Source organism: Phoca vitulina, unplaced genomic scaffold (assembly GCF_004348235.1).
Source record: "Phoca vitulina isolate PV1807 unplaced genomic scaffold, GSC_HSeal_1.0 scaffold4, whole genome shotgun sequence".
Lineage (NCBI taxonomy): Eukaryota > Metazoa > Chordata > Mammalia > Carnivora > Phocidae > Phoca > Phoca vitulina.
The window spans coordinates 48,668,480-48,685,563 of record NW_022589707.1 but is presented as its reverse complement, the minus strand read 5'-3'; the positions used below and the strand labels follow the sequence as shown (position 1 = coordinate 48,685,563).

Sequence of the window (17,084 nt, the reverse complement as noted above, 5' to 3'; positions counted from 1 at the left end):
TTTCCCAAATAATTAATTTTTGAAATTAAATCGAGTACATCAAAAAGTCACAATAAGGGTAGAAATCCATTGTCAGATGTCCAACTGTGCAAATTAATAACTGATCTTTAAGAAGACAAAGATATGTTGAGCAAATCTATGTTGAATTTCTCTGTCTGAATTTCTTGCCCACTTTTCTACGTAGAGGCACAAACTGGTATGTTCCCAATTCCATCTTTTCAATATGATTCAGTTTTTTAAGATGTAGTGAGCAAATACATGAAATACAACATATTTACAAAGGATTCCAAATTGGAAGAGCAGGGGAGAGAACAAGGTGATGAAATTGGCAGACAGGTCTGAAAAAAGGTGTGTGTGGGGGGGGGCGGTGCAGAAAACTGTACTATCCCCCCCCCCAGACACCCCCGCCCCCTCCCCTCCTGGGCAGTGTGGTATTCCCACTTTTTCTTCCAGATAGAACAATACAAATACGATCTGGAGCTGCTCCTCCCTTGCCTCGCCTTTCTCCACAACACTGGCACACATTCAGTCCATTACTAATTTTAGCCACTTCCTTTTGCATATTCCCACAACCAGATCCTAGGCCAAGCCCTGACCTTGTCCTGCCTTGACTAATGTGGCATCCCTGCCACTCCTGGGCTCGGGGAGGGGGATGGCTGAGAGAGAATCAGTATCAAAAACAGCCCTTTGAAACTAGAAGCATACCCTGCTACCCTGCATGTGTCATCTGTTAAGTCCTCTTGAAAGCCTGGGAGTGTCCTTGCTGTCATCAGGACCCAGTGACACCTGGGTGCTCTGCGCGGCCTGCCTGCCCGCACAGCCTTGGCAAGACTGAACTGGCCACACACAGAAAAGGGCTCGTAGATTCCCAAAGTTGCAGCTCCTATGCCCCTCTTCCTTTTGTTCACATTCTTCTTCCTCCATGACTGTTGATTTTGGAAGATTTTAGACTTTCCTTGTTTAGGAATACTGGGAAGTATTGTGGGCTCTTCCTTACCTTTCGTGACTTTAAGATTCAGCATTCTTCCATGTACTACATAAAGCTCTATTGCAATCCATTTTTCCTCCAAAATTGTAATTCTAACTACTTAACTGTACCTGTAGGTCTAGGTGCTCCTAATGACTGACACATTCTCATTGACAGCCACAACCGTGGCTGACACCTGGACATTCTCAAATGACCTTCTCACCTGCTTTGACCTTGATATTCTATTCCTTTTAGTTATTTCAAAAATAGGACAAAAATAGGATTCGAAGCAAGTATAGAAGCAAGAATTTGCTCCAAGTTTAAACATATTAGTGATTTCAATAGCTGCTGAAACACCAAATCTGGCTTTAAACATCTGAGCAGCAGAAGAGCTATTCTCTTGCACATACACAGATTGAATAATAAATTTTTTTTTAAAGTCTGTATAGCTTACCGATGACCAGCAAGTAATTCCTAGGCTCCAGTATAATAAACTAAGAATGGGGGGTGGGAAAAGGAGTAAAATATAAATTACCACTGGTACAAAAAAATTTTCAACATTTTACAGGAACTGGAATACTTTTTATTTATTGATAAGAAATGGAGAGATAAGTGTTGTCCAACAGAAATATAATGCAAGCCACATATGTGATTTTATATTTTCTAGTAGTCACATTGAAAAATAAAAAGAAACAGGTAAAATTATTTTTATTTTTTTAATGATATATTTTAATTTTAGTCAATATGTTTTACCCAATAGATCTTATATTGTCAGGGTTTGTGATAAAATAATCTAGTGAGATCATGTGTTTAAAGGTATTAAATAAATGAATGAATTTTAAATTTAATTTAATTTTTAATTTAAATTTATCTATCTATATCTATTTAACTATAGGAGTCTGGATCCTTTAACATGCTAATTGGTGTTTTGGATCCATAAACATGAGGCTTTTCCAACCTCAGCGCTACTGACATTCCAGAATGTCAGCCCAATAATTCTTTGTTGTGTGAGGCTCTCTCATGCATTTTAGTATTTTAGCAGCATCTCTTATTCCTACCTACTAGATGCCAGTAGCACACTTCTCTACCTCCTCACCAGTTGGGAAAAACAAAAATGTCTCTAGACATTGTCAAATGTCCTTTGGGGAGCAAAATTTGCTTGAGAAAAACTGGGATAGCTTGTGGAGCACGACTCCTTATTTGCTCATATCTGCTTATCTAAATAGGTCTGCCATCTTGTATGCCAATGATTAACTGAACACATATATCCATGCTTTCTAATTAAATTGAATTAATTTAAAACATTTTAGGCAATATAACCTATTTCACTGGAATGAAACATGAACCTATCCTCAGTAGCTAAATTAATCCTATAGTTCAGAGAAATAATCTGCTTTATGTATATAATCTGGGCAAACTTGCGTCCTTGAAGACCTAGATCCTGACCCATCTGTTTGAACCTTTCCCCAGTCTTTCCCATATGACTGGGAAATGCCCCATCTCTCTTAGTTTTGTACCAACCAGGTCTTTTGTTCCTATGTGATAAAAGATCTAGCTTCTCTGAAAGATTTCCTTTTTTGCTTTCTTTTCCCTGAGTAGTAATAAAATGTCCAAACTGCTACAGCAAACCTAAACATTTTGTTAATATAACTAAGTTTCCATATGCATGTTGATTGCATGTCTGACTCATTTATTTTCTCTAAAATTGTAAGCTCCTTGAGGTTAAGGACTTTGCTGATTTTCAATACCTACCGTGGATCAAGGAAACTTGTTAGTAATATAATATTTGCTTGATGGTTGACAATAAAAATGGAATGTTTTTTAAGAACAATAATCTGTTCCTATTAATTTTTATTTTTCTCAGTTTACCTTGTATTTTGGCCCATTTTTTTGACATCATTTATATGCTGGACACTGGGATGGGCAAAAGGTAATGAATACACAGGTCCTACCCTTGCACAGCCACCAGTGGTTTGAAACCTGGGGGAGATTTTGTATCCAAGGGAATTTGACAATGTCTTCAGAAATTTTTGTTGATCACAACTGTGGCGGGTTGTTACTGACATCTGGTGATAGAGGAGAAAGATGCTGCTAAACATCCTGCAACATATAGAACAGAGCCCCACAACAAGGAATTATCTGGCCCCAAATGTCAATATTACTGAGGTTGAGAATCCCTGGAAAGAGAAGGGCAAGTCACCAACAGTTAAATTAAAAGCAATGCATGCTATGATAGAGTTAGGTATAGGATTCCACAAAAGCTTAGAAAAGGAAAAAGAATTCAGAGTGCTTGACTGAGAGGTAGAAAAGGCTCCCCAAAGGAGATACACCCAACTGGGTATGCAGGTTGGAAACCAGCAACATATTGAGTGAAGGATGAGTCAGTGGTTACCCCCAAGAGCAAAGTGTAGTAATAGAGCCAAGAGCTGGGGATGGAGCTCCAGGGAAGCCATTTTTCTAAGGCAAGACCAGGGAGAAGAATATGCAAAGGGGATGATACGGAGGACCTAGAAGAGTAGAAAATAGGGACATTGTTTCTTGGATTCTGGAGTAGAAGATTATTTCAAGGAAATAATCACTAACAATGTCGAGTACCTCAAAGAAGCTCAGTGAGATAAACCAGAAAAATCTCTTTAACATTGGTAAAGAGTTATTGGTAACTTTAATGAGAGAAATCTAAAATGAAGGAGGTAGAAGACAGATTGTCTTAGGCAGAGAAGTAAGTAGGAGGAGAGAAAAAGCATGGATTTGTCTTCAGGAAGCATGTTTATGATTATTTGTAGAAGAGAAAAACTGAAAACAGTTTAACAGTCTAATAAAGAAGGCATTTAAATTGTTACATATATAATGCAATAATAAACAACCACTAACAGATATTTAGTATTTAAGAATATGGAGATCAGTCACAGTAAGTGAAAAAAAAAAAAAAAACCCCAAGATGCAAACTTTTATGCAGTATGAAACCCAATTTTTTTATAGGGGGAGAAAAAACTAAAAAAATCCAAAACCAAAATATTAACAATTGTCATCTCTGGGTGGTATATATTATGGGCAATTATTATTTTCTTCTTTGAAAATCTTTATTCTCTAAATGTTCTAAAATGAGCATGTATTCCTATTAAAGTCAGAGGAAATTTTCTTTTTTAAGAAGCTTGGCTAAGAAAGAAAAGAGAAAGTTTTGGCAGTAACTTGAAGAGGTTGGGGGGGTGGAAAGGAGCATGTGTGTGTGTGTGTGTGTGTGTATTTGAGTTGTAAGCAAAGCGAGCATTTTTTGTATGGAGAAGGGAGAGAGCCAGTACACCAAGAGAGGCTGAAGATACAGGAGCATGGATGATTGATGGAGCATGTCCCTGAGGGAGCGGGAGGGGATGGAATCCAGATCACAGGTGGTGGGATTAGCCTTGGCTAAGAGGAGAGACATTGCTTCAACTGAAAAATGAGGAAAAGAGGTAAGGATGGATGTGGGTGCTGATAAGAATGTAGAGGAGGGGGCAGGAAGTTGAGGGAGTTGCTGTCTGTTGGCCTCTATTTCCTTTGTGAAGTAGAAGGTGAGGTCATTTGCTGAGTGGGGTCAAGGGTTTACAGAGAATGATGGGAATTTGGAAGAGCTGCTAAGGGAAAAGAGGGAGGAAGGGGACTTGGGACATAGAGACAGATTATCCAGCTGACTTGAGAGGCCAGCTGAGGCTTGAGACTGAATTTATAATGAAGGGCACCTACTGCTTAACTTTTGGCTTTCTTTAGCAGCGCTCTGTAACATTAATTTAAAAATAAAGAAAGCACATAGTGAGACTGATGAAGAGGTTACAGATCTGGGGAAAGACCCTGAAAAACACCAGTATTCTGGGTGCTTGAAGTGATAATGGAGTTTATGCTAGAAAAGGACAGAAATAAAGCCAAAAGAGGGCTGAAGGGAATGGAAGTCACAGTGAGGTCTACAAGCTGCAGTAATGGGAGACAGGGAGTGAGAAAACTTCAACAAGGAGAGCTTTGGGCTAAGAATGGGGAACTGAGAGGGAAGATTCTAGGCATGAAAGAGTGCCCGATGGAGGTCAGAGGTGTAGGTCAGCTGCTGTCTCTGTGGACAATCCCAGCTAATACGGTCACTCACTTGACAGTGAAAACTCAACTTCCAGTTATATGTGGAACACAAAAACTCACAAAATCAATTTAAAAAATCAATGTAGATTGGGATGCCTGGGTGGCAGTTAGTTAAGAGTCTGCCTTCGGCTCAGGTCATGATCCCGGGGTCCTGGGATCGAGTCCCGCGTAGGGCTCCTTGCTCTGCTGGGAGCCTGCTTCTCCCTCTGCCTGCCGCTCCCCCTGCCTGTGCTCTTTCTCTCTCTCTCTCTCTGTCAAATAAATAAATAAAATCTTAAAAAAAAAATCAGTATAGATTAAAGTACACTCTTTCCTCTCTTTTCCGTCCCGCCCCACCCTGTCTCTACACACACATGTACATGTGTATAATTTGAAATATTATTAAGAAAATAACATAGTTGTTAACTAATATAGTTGTTAAAACAGACTCCCGACCAAGCAAAAAGAACACTGGATCTTTTTTCAATTCCAGATATTTAATTGCCATATATCATGAACAAGTCACTTTCATATTAGAGAACAATTTTCTCATTGGTAAAATGGGTTAAATTATATCTATTAAACAAGGTATTTTTAAAGAACTAGATTAAAATTTAAAAATATACTCAGAGTTTTCAGAACCCCAAATAGTATAGCTTGATTCACAGATATTTATTGAGCACTGTGATATATTTGTATTTGTGACTAGGGCATCTAATGATGAACAAAAGAGACTCACTCTTTTCCTCATACATTTAGAAGCTAAACAGGGGAATTTCAGAGATTATCATGCAAGTAATAGGGCACCTTCCTTTCTCTGTGATTCTATTCCTTACTCCCTCTCAAGACTTAAGTCAGGGTTCTGCCAGAGCCGTCCTAGACACAGAGCTGTCTCCTGAGAAATATCAGGGAAGAAGGATTTTGATTATTTATGATCACAATTTGTTGATGTTTCATCTTATGTCACTTTTGTATTTGTTTAATTATTTGAAATCTTGAATTTATATAATCTCTCTTCCAAGCTGTTATTTTCACATACTTATATACATGCACAGATGTACACAAAAGCACAACATACATACATGTATATGCATAGAGACATATGTATATACACACATATATACATATTCTGGTAGGAAAAATTCATGTATAATCAAAGCCTAAAGGCAATTAAATATTCAGAATATTAGCCTAGTAACAATCAGCATATTGGTGATAGTGTCAGTGATGATACATCTGTTCATCTAACAGGATGACTAGCATTTATGCCTAGGAGTTGAAGGTGCATCAATTGCTCTTAGATGAGCTAAGTGAAAAATTATGTGCTATGCCCCTAACAAGGAAAGCCACTTGAGTTTAAATAACAATAAAGAGCACATGGAATAGAGAAAAAAGTCTATGTAACACATTTGTTACTATTCAGTGGTGAAAATTAGCCAATTGTACATATGTGCATATGTATGTACATTTATACATATAAATATGATTTTAGACTAACAATGGTAAAGAACATACATTTAAAATTTGCATTTAATAGGACCTTCTAAAATTAACAATTTGATTTATACATAATTTGAATACTCTCTGCAAGTTTGGTAATAATTTTTAATATGTTTGAATGTGTAGAATGTGCCTAGCACTGTGCTAAATATTTTAGGTGGATCATCTCATTTAATTTTAACAAGAATCTATATTAGATACTAGCAATAGATACTACTGTTTTTCAAAATTTACAAATTCAAAACAACTGAGGTTTTAAGAAGTAACTTGCCTACTGTTGTACAGCTGTTGAGTGATAAACACAAAACAGTTTGATTTCAGAATCCATGCTCTTCATCATTGCTCCCCATTTCCCTCAAGTAGGGAACATTTTCCCAATTCATCAAATTATGTTGATTCTGGCTTCTAAATATCTCTTAGGTCCATCTTCCTCTCTTCAACCTATTGCTGCAGTCCTGGGTCTGACCACCTAGCACTGTCAGCTGGATTACTATAGAGTCTCCTGCTTGTCTCTGGTAGTCTGACTCATTGAGTTCATTTGTAATCCATGTGGCTGGCCAGTGAGTAAATTAGGTCACATTTGCAACAATTACCCACTGTCTGCTGTCATGATAGTCCCCAATTCCATAACTCTGGAACAAGAGCCTGATTCAATGCTCTCTAGTACTTATGTGTTCAGGAATGAGTCCATGCTCACTTGAACACCACCAACTCCTGCCATATCTGCCATGCCCACCACCACTGCCCAGACTTGGGTTGCTGCGTCCCTCGTTCTCAAAGCTTTACAATCAATCATCAGAATGCCAAAAGGCCCTTCATTTCCTTTAGTTTTAAATGATTTCTTCTGCCAAAAATGAGAAAATGCCCTCTTTCAAACTTTATGACCCGTTTTGTCATAGGAGGCACCAAAGAACAGTGCTTGTGCCTTAAATCTCATACAAAAGCAGGTCTTTTCACCCTTTAACTGAAGGCCTGGCCTCCTGGAGCTCCAATAACCATTCAGTGGGGCCAAACAGAGGGCAGACTAGTTTGCTCCTCTCCATTCCTCATCTTGTCCCATCTTTTCTCTCATAACCCAGCAGAACTCCTCTTTTTCCCTTCACCAAACACAAAGCAAACTCATACCAACCAAAGCAAATATCCAACAGATTCAGGGAGCACTGGGCAGGCAGGATGAAGGATTTGTGGCTCACACAATGGCCCACTGGTCATGACTCATCAGCTCTGCCAATAACCACTCTTTCAATTTCCATTCAAGTAAAATGAAGTATTAATTCCTCCATAAATGCAAATATAATCATGCTCTTTCACCTTCTAAAATATGTCAGTGAATACTCACTGCATTTAAAATGAGGTTAAAACTTTTTTTTTTTTTAAAGATTTTATTTATTTATTTGAGAGAGAGAATGAGAGACAGAGCACGAGAGGGAAGAGGGTCAGAGGGAGAAGCAGACCCCCCGCTGAGCAGGGAGCCCGATGTGGGACTCGATCCCGGGACTCGAGGATCATGACCTGAGCGGAAGGCAGTCGCTTAACCAACTGAGCCACCCAGGCGCCCTAAAATGAGGTTAAAACTCTTAAAGATGGTTAACAACACACTTTCAGTTTTCTTCTCATCCCTCATCTATTGCAACCTCCTCCAATGACCTTACTTCAAACCCCATATTCTAAGAAGTATGGTTTGAAATCTCCAGGTATAACTAATGACAGACTTACCATCTAATAATAATGAGAACTATTTTAGCTTTTACTAAGTTGTGAACAAATTGTGAGCAAGTTGTGAACAATAATTATTATTATTTATTTTTTTGCTGAAGAATGCAGCAGATAAAAAGTCACACCAGTAACACTAGGTATTGCATGTTTACTGACATGTAATAAATAAAATATAGTAAGTTCAGTGATAATTGAACATAATCATTTTAAATATCTTATTCATACTTACTGCACATTTTCTGATTTACTTCATAAATATAATTTTCAGTAGCAATTTTGATACTTTATTAATAATAATATGTACATAAATATGCATGATAATATTATTTTATATTTTTCAGAGACACAAAATAACTTAAATTGAAGAGTTCATTCATGTATGCCAGGAATTTATGTTAGTGAAATTTACATTGTCTCTGCTCACTCTATTCAGAATTAAATCCAAATAAACCAAATAATATCAGACAGGATCTTAAACTGTAATTTGAAGCATTATCTAATAGTACTAAATATTATGCATTTGTTCTTTTTAGATATTTCAAGGTTCTTTTGCTAATACTAAGTTATAGCTATCTCCCCTTTAGGATTTTAAAAAGAAATCTATTGGTCTGTATCCACAGAAGTAGGAAAGGATAAAGGCAGATCGATAAACATTTTAAATACAGTGCAGTGCAACAAATAGGATAATCTCAGGGAAGATAGAATTATCGAAGATCGGTTGTAAGGGGAAACCTGGGAAAACTTTTTGAAATTGAGAATCATTATCATTTAACTTCTAAAATTTATGAAAATAGTCATTTCTGATGCAAACACTGAAAAAAATTCTTACCACAGGCAATATGATCATTGTACCAATTTAAGTACTAGTTTGTTATTTCAAGCTACAAATGGAAAGGCCTTATATACTGTCAGAATCTTAACAAAATGCTATCCTGATTAAGTTTCTTTAATTGAGAATTTTAACAAAAGTGTAATTAACATTGCCCTATTATTAATTCCACATTATAAGTTTAAAGAATTAATTACAGTGTCTATTATTGCTGATAAGCTCTGGTGTAATCGATGACAACCATTATAACTACAACTAACATTACATAATGCTCAATATATGCCAGGCACCATTATAAAATATGTATATTAATATACTAATTCAATACTTATGAAAATCTTATGACATAGTTGCAACTATCATCTTCATTTTAGAGAATTTAATTTTTCCAAAATCACACAGCTAACAAGTGACAGAGCTAGAATTCAAATCCAAGCAATCTAGCTTTAGATCCCATACCCCTTAACCACTATGCTCTTTCAGAAACTATAAAATATTTTGAAAAAAATCGGAGACCTAAAAGGATATCCTATTGTAATAAAAAAAACATGTTTTTCCACTTGATGAACACTACTAAAATCAGGTAGTTGAAGTTAATCTAAGTTGAGGCTAAAACAATACAAATTTTATAGCAGGACTGAAGACTTTGATATGCGTATACAGTGGGCAATAGCCTTTAGAAATAACCGTGGAAAGTGAGTTTAATAAAGGAAAATTTGGCTCTTGGTGGATGTCGACAATTTATGGCAGCAAGTGAGACCACTCAGCAGAGTCTGCACACCTTTGTTAGTATGGGCCAAGTTACTAATTAAAGAACAAGGTTAATAGTATTGTGATAAGCATGGTAGGTGAGCTGATAACAGTTATTGACCCCTAAGGGTTAAGACCAGGAATATTTTAGAAAACAATAGCTAAAAGATATTAAGATAAGACACATCACAATAGATTTACAAAGCTTTGTCTTGTTATCCTGATAACTATGCAGGGCTTTAATACAAGAAGCTTTATTAATATAAAATCTTAGTAAAACAATAAAAATATATGTAAGAAAAATAAACATGTATAATTCTGGCAAAGGAGCTAAACAAGCATGGAATCTGAGAAGCACCGTATTTGATGGTTGCTGAAGTGGGCAAACGTTGTTGAACAACCTTGAGACTGTGATATTAGTCATGAGACCAGAGATAAGGTAGAAGACTGACCCAACAACAACCTGTTACTTTGCTAATAGAGAGTCAATTTTAGTTTAAAATAAAAAACATACTCATCAGATACACATTATTATTTCATTTTATAAAGATGATCTGAGAGGTTATGTAAATTTCCCCTAATTTTCACATTTGTAAAATGATAGGGTTGGAGTACAAACCTAGGAGTTTTTATGCTTTTTAATAACTTTATTTAGTTTGCTTAGGAAGGTGCATGAATATGAAGTTATCCACCCTACATAAAATATGAGTTATTCTGCTGGAATGATCATTTCAAAATATGAATCTGTTTTTATCAACCCCACTGAATGTCCAATCCCCAGGCCCAAACTCTTGGGAGCTTAAAACTATTCATTGACTTGCCATTGCTTTTAGGATTAAGATTCAGCCTCTTTATTTTATTTTATTTTTTAATTAATTAATTTTTATTTTATTTTATTATGTTATGTGAATCACCATACATTACATCATTAGTTTTTGATGTAGTGTTCCATGACTCATTGTTTGGTATATAGGATGCAAATTCTGTACGGTCTCACTCAACATGCCGCAGGCTCCTCTCATAATTATCCATGTTGACCTGCACCAGTTCCACGCTACTTACCAGGTGCCCTACCACCAGACCCACTCTGAACATGCTGTTCCCTCCACATGGAACATTCTTCTTCCTCTCTGTCAACTTAAATCCTTTTTATTCTTCATTTTTTGGTTCAAATATCCCTTCCTTGGAGAAGTTTTTCTTGACTCTTATATGCCTTACCTCCGTTGCTCCTTTATATTTATTTGTGAAGAACTGATGAATATTTGTCCCCCTCATTAGACTATAAACTTCGTAGGGGAGTGACTGTATCTGTTTCATTTGTCATTGTATCTTCTGGTTTCTAACATGATGCCCAACATCTAATAGACTTTTAATATAGTGAATGAGTGAACAGATTAATTAATTCATTAAATTCCACCAAAGTCAAGAAATAATTACAGAATTGTTTAAGTTACAATGCCTTTTTTGTGATATTTATTTTTTAGGTTTGAGGAAATATTTACAAAGGCATTCCTTTCAAAAATTTAAGTATTTTGAGGTGTATTATATTATGTTTATCTTAGCAAATGGATCCTAGGATTATTGGTAAGGGTGTGCTTGTGGAGGAAACAGCAATATTCAACTCCAACTTATAGAGACAAGTGTTTAATTAAGATATTTTCTTTACATGCTACAGGTTGAGCTGTGTGCCTCCTCAAACACTTGTCTATTTTAAGAGGAAAGTTTTCTGTTTTAAGAGGACGCTTGTGGTTAAATGCCAGAAGGAATACAGGTTAAACAATATTCTTTCTCTTCCTTTTTTTGTTAGCCAAACATTTTAGCAGGGAGCTATCAATAACTGGCTTCTAGTTTGGTGACAAAAGAAAACTGGAATATCTTGCCTTTGACGGATGCATATTTTGGGAGACAGGGTGAAATGGACATAAAGTCACACATTTTCTAGAACTTCACATTTGGTAATTTGCACACATGTAATTGGATCTGGAGACTGGTAGTGAAAAATGGTGGTTCTCCTAATGTTGAATTTGGTAAGATGTTTTCTTGGGCTGAGAGGTGAAGGTATAAAACCTAAATCCCTGATTCTGTAGGAGTTCTCACCCTACTTACTTGGCCCACCTTGTTATATGTTTAAACACACAGGTTTAAAACAATCCACTCTGGACATAAAACTGGTTCATTAATAGAGAAACCTAAAAGTTGTAATTAGTGGGATATTATTAAGGCCACTTACTGCATTTTTTAGAGCTGTGATTCATAACGTTTTTTAAAATTAAGAATTTCTTTGATGAAAGCTGCAGACTGTCTCTCCAGAAAATTCACAGATGCACATACTAATACAACTTTGTACAAAATTTCGGGGGTTTTATATCCATTAGAATTCGTCCAGAGAACCTAGGCTAAGAACTCTTATTCAAGATAAATCTATCAAATTCATGTATCTTAAATAGCAATGATTTATATTGCTTGTCATCCCTCTCATTCTGATTTGTTTTATATCTGGACTCTAATTATCAAAGGGGAGGAATAAAGGAAATGCTCAAGAGATTCATCATAGTCAAAAGAAACCCCTATTTTTCTCTCTTTATCTTCAGGCTATTATTTCTAGACCAGCGCTCTATTGTTCATGCTGCACTGTTCATTGGCCATCAACCAGACAGAGGATACTGGTCTAGGCCATTGCACAATGTCATCTTCCTCTGGGCTGTTCTGTAATTAAAATAATTTCAATCTATTCTCTTGAAATTTTTTTTCTACAGGCAATTGTAAAAATGTAGAACCAAAAAGCAAATAAAGGAACAAAAATATAACTTGTTTTCTTTACTTTTTATTGTGAAAGAAATTACTCATTATGGACTAGCTACTTATTTAATTTCAAAATTCAAATGTGGTTTCTTTTGTATTCTGTAGTGGAGTAAAATCCCCACTGATTTAAAACGGTCATTTTCCAAGAGCACTGCAAAGTGGCTGGATCTTAAACATTTCTAAAGGAACCACAGATATAAATGCAAAGTGCAACCAAGTTAGTAATGTATTTTCTCCCAGAACTCTTATATCTGAGGATGTCTATAAATGCATCAGAATCAATTTACATACTCTGTACATAGTAGTAACTTTTACCAACATTCCACCTAATGGAGGAACAATGTTGTCAAATAGGTTCAGTTTTATAGGATAAAATAAACCTCTAAGCCTCGATCCAGAATCATGGTTTAACTACACACCATACTCACTCACATTGCACACGTATATAAATGGTAGTTACACTTGAAAACTATTCCCCCTGATTCTGCTGGTGATGCTTTACCTGAATACTTTGTAGTGTTCAGCTACCAACAGCTCTGCCTTAGGAGACATACTGTTGTTTATAGATTCCTCATGATTTGAAAATGAGGATAATATTTGACATATAAAATTTTACCTTTCCTTTGTGCCTTTTTGTATATTGTTTGATGGCATGAAAAATATGCTAAGCAAAGACTCTTGTTTGGAATGAGAAGAACCTGAGAAGAAGGGACTGAGACTGACCTGACCTCACTGGAAGCAACCAGTGAGTACGTGGGAACAATAATTTATCTACCTGGAGCCTGACCTCTGCTACAAGGGGCCACCACTAGGAACTGGAAGGTTAGTATAGAAATAGTGAGTGCTTTCTGTTGTTGTTGAGCACAGACTTGTTATTCTAGCTTCTCCTGGACTGGATGCCACTCTTGCACACTAGAATTCAGAAATACTGCCCATTGTTATGGGAAAAGGGGAATAATAAACAGTCTTAGGTATTTGTTGAAGGTACCCTCTACCTTATCAAAGTTTTACTTTAAAAAGGAGCACTTTACTCTCCAACTCTTATGGTCCACAATTTTTTTCTTAATCACAAGTAATACAAATATTTTAGCAGGTACTTATGTATATAACCATTATACATATAAACAGATATAAAATATATCTTTCCAAATATATAAGCATACCACTTATTTATTTATGTTATTCATGTTAACAGAATATGCACAAAAGGAGAAATTAAGAAAGGTGAGATAAAAATGAAAATAAAGATTATTTGTAAATATATTTTATCTTGTGAGGTAATGGGATAGAAACCTTTTGCACTATGATGAAAAACGTGTTATAATTCACGTATCATACGGTTGAGTCACTTCAGTGTACAATTCAATGGTTTTTAATATATTCACACAGCTGTACAACCATCAACACAGTCAATGTTAGAACATTTTCGTCACCCTCAAGAGAAACTCTGTGCCCATCAGCAGTAACTTCCCACCCTAATCTAGGGAACTGTGAATCTACTTTCTGTCTCCATAAAAGAAAATTTGTCTATTCTGGACATTTTACGTAAATGGAATTGTACAAAACATGGTTTTTGTGACTGTCCTCTTTCACTTAGTACAATTTTTTCAAGGATTCATCCATGCTGTAGCATGCATCAGCGCTTCATTACTTTTTTCTCTTGAATACTTAATACTATATTATTAACTACAGTCGCCATGCTGTACATTATATCTCCAGGACTTATCTGTAACTAAAAGTTTGTACCTTTTTTTTTTTTTTTTTTTTTTTTTTTATACTTTCTTATTTTTTAGAAAGGGGATTGGGGCAGAGGGAGAAGTAGAGAGAAAATCTCAAGCGGAATCCCCGCTGATTAGGTGGAGCTGAGGCCGGGCTCCATCTTGACCCTGTGATCATGACCTGAGCAGAAATCAAGTCTGACCCTTAATGACCGAGCCACCCAGGCACGAGCCCTGAAAGTTTGTACCTTTTGACCACTTGGAGGCATTTCACCCCCTGAACCGGAAAGTGTTCTCTGTGGCGCTGCGGTGTGGCTTGCTGAGATCTTGGTGGAGAAGGACTGTGTGGTGGTGTCGCAGGCACAGGCCGGAGCGCGCCTCGGGGAGCGCGCCTCGGGGAGCGCGCCTCGGGGAGCGCGCCTCGGGGAGCGCGCCTCGGGGAGCGCGCCTCGGGGAGCGCGCCTCGGGGTGGCACTGGGGGTGGGGGGAGGCGGCCTGAGCTGTTGCTGCAGGGCACGGCTCGGGGCCCCGGGCGCAGCATCTAGTACATCGAGTGCAAGGAAGGCGGAACGTATTTCCTCACCACCTAGCAGATGCTGTGCGACCGGAAATCTTAAGTGTACCGTTTGTGCCGGGCTCATCCGGCCTGGACTTGGACAAGGATGCAACAGCATCTCCACCTGCTTGGTGCGTGGCTGAACTGGACAGAGTAAGGAGTGTTGGAGGAAGCAGAATTTTCTGTTTCCTCAGTAGTAAGACTTGTGAAGGAGAAAATTAGAGAATGAGACAGCAAAACATCACAGCTGTGGTGTACCGCGTGCTTCAGTGTCGGGAGGAGGAGCTCGTGTGGATGAGATTAATGGCGTTTGAGGGCTGGAAGTTGGAGCAGCTGGTCAGCAGTGGCTCTTCCTACGGTTACCGGAGTGAAGACCAGGCCAAGTGCTTCTCTGTGGTTTCCAAGGAGCCACATAACTCCCCATAGGGCATGACCAGTGAGCCCAGCGAGAAAGCCAGGATTTTGCAAGGACGGGGTTCAAGGATATGAGGAACACAGTGTTGGCAGCTGAAGAAACATTTTACCTTTTCCTGAGATGCAACTGTCATGTCGAAGAAGCTTGGCTGTGAAAAGAAACCTGTTTTTGACAATTTGTCTAGAAATCTGGTTGTGAATTGTTTCTGCATCTGAGGTGGTGGTGAGAGACAGGACCAGTTGTGCGAGGCCGGGCGTCCCCACACAGAGGAGGCATGCAGGCCTAGTGGGCATCCGGGTGGGGGCCTCTGCTGGAATTTTCCAAGTGCCGCCCAGGCCTGTGACAGGACGCTTCCGACCGAGCCGGAAGATCATTAAAGGGCAGCACTTTGAGTGCTACATAAACAGTGTGTAATCATGCCTGGGCCTCACTGGTAGGTGGCCGCAGCACTGTGGTCCCGGGGTCTAGGTGGTTGCTCATTACCTGTTTGCGCACCAGGGAGTCCGCCCTGCCTGCCGGGTGCAATCGGTTGGCCATTTTTCAGCCTCCGTGGACAGCTGAAGACACAAGCAGCTTATGCGTTTTCACTACCTTCTGGGCCTCTGCGTTGAGGCCTAGGCCTTCTCCTGAGCCAGGATCCTCCTGCCTGACCCTGGCTTGGAACGGCAGTCAAGTCTTCTGATTTGTATTTTCCCAGGCGAGAGGTTTTTGTTACCTCTACTTGCCCAGTGTGGATAACCTATCCAGTGTTTTTACCTTTTAGAAATGCCTCAAAGTGCTGCTACATTTTGCATTGATCTATTTAATCATTTTAAAGGAAGTAGAAGTTTTGCTGCATCTGTCTCAGGGACTTGTGGAGGAGCTGGTGGCTTTGCCTCGGCTGGGATGGGATTCCGTGTGGGAGGCCTGACCACTTGGCTTCTGGAGCTGAAATGACGGGTCACAATGAAATTGGATGTTTACAGTGCATCACAAGTGTCTCTTTCTGGCACTTTACTGTTTTCTTTGTATAACTGCAATTCTCCCTGATGTTTCTGGGATGTTTGAGACTTCATATACAACCCGCATGGGCTCTGCCCATGGGACGTGGCATTGAAGCTACTAGGATTCCTTTAAAAACTTCTGTTTGAGTACTTTGAGAACAGACCTTTCTCAGCTGGAGGTAGGGATTCTCAGAGTCAAGACCTGGCTCAGCGGGAGCAGCTCTCTGCTTCTTGACCTGCAGCTTCCCAGGGTAGTTGTGCTCATTTGACCACGGGGACTGCTAACCGGTAGGTCAGAAGCTCTGACACCTCTAGTTTCAAATGCTTCTGAGACTTCTGCCTGTGTTCTATTTTCTTTTCCTTCGCCAATAATCTGATTAACCAAGCACTCCAGAATTTAGGACTTAGCTCCATTATGTAAAGTCTCTTGTATATTGTTAAATGTTTGGCTTCAACAGCTTATCACAACCTTCTTTAGCCACCAGATGACCCATCTCCCCAGCAGAGCCCCTGGAGGAGGGAGGCCTGTTGGTGCCCTTGGGCTGTACCTTATGCGGTGTTTCTGGTCATTTAGCGTTGTTTCATTTATGACCCTGACTTAATAGACAGGCTTGCGGTTTTTAAATTTAAAGATATTAAGAATTTACTAAAATTTATTTTGAGGGGTATGTATACATTTTTAGATATTTGTATTTTATCAACTTGCAGTTTAATGCCTAAATCTCCCCTGAAAATAGCAAATAAGATTGTGTATTTATGAATGAACAA

General features: G+C 38.3%; 1 protein-coding gene and 1 pseudogene across 13 annotated transcripts in view; both read left to right on the top strand.

Annotated features, from left to right (window-relative positions):
- The window catches only part of HDAC9 (histone deacetylase 9), a 912,577-nt gene that overhangs the window by 586,373 nt on the left and 309,120 nt on the right, over nt 1-17,084 (top strand). The gene's annotated exons all lie outside the window — the stretch shown is intronic.
- On the top strand, nt 3,552-15,693 carry LOC116630502 (annotated as a pseudogene).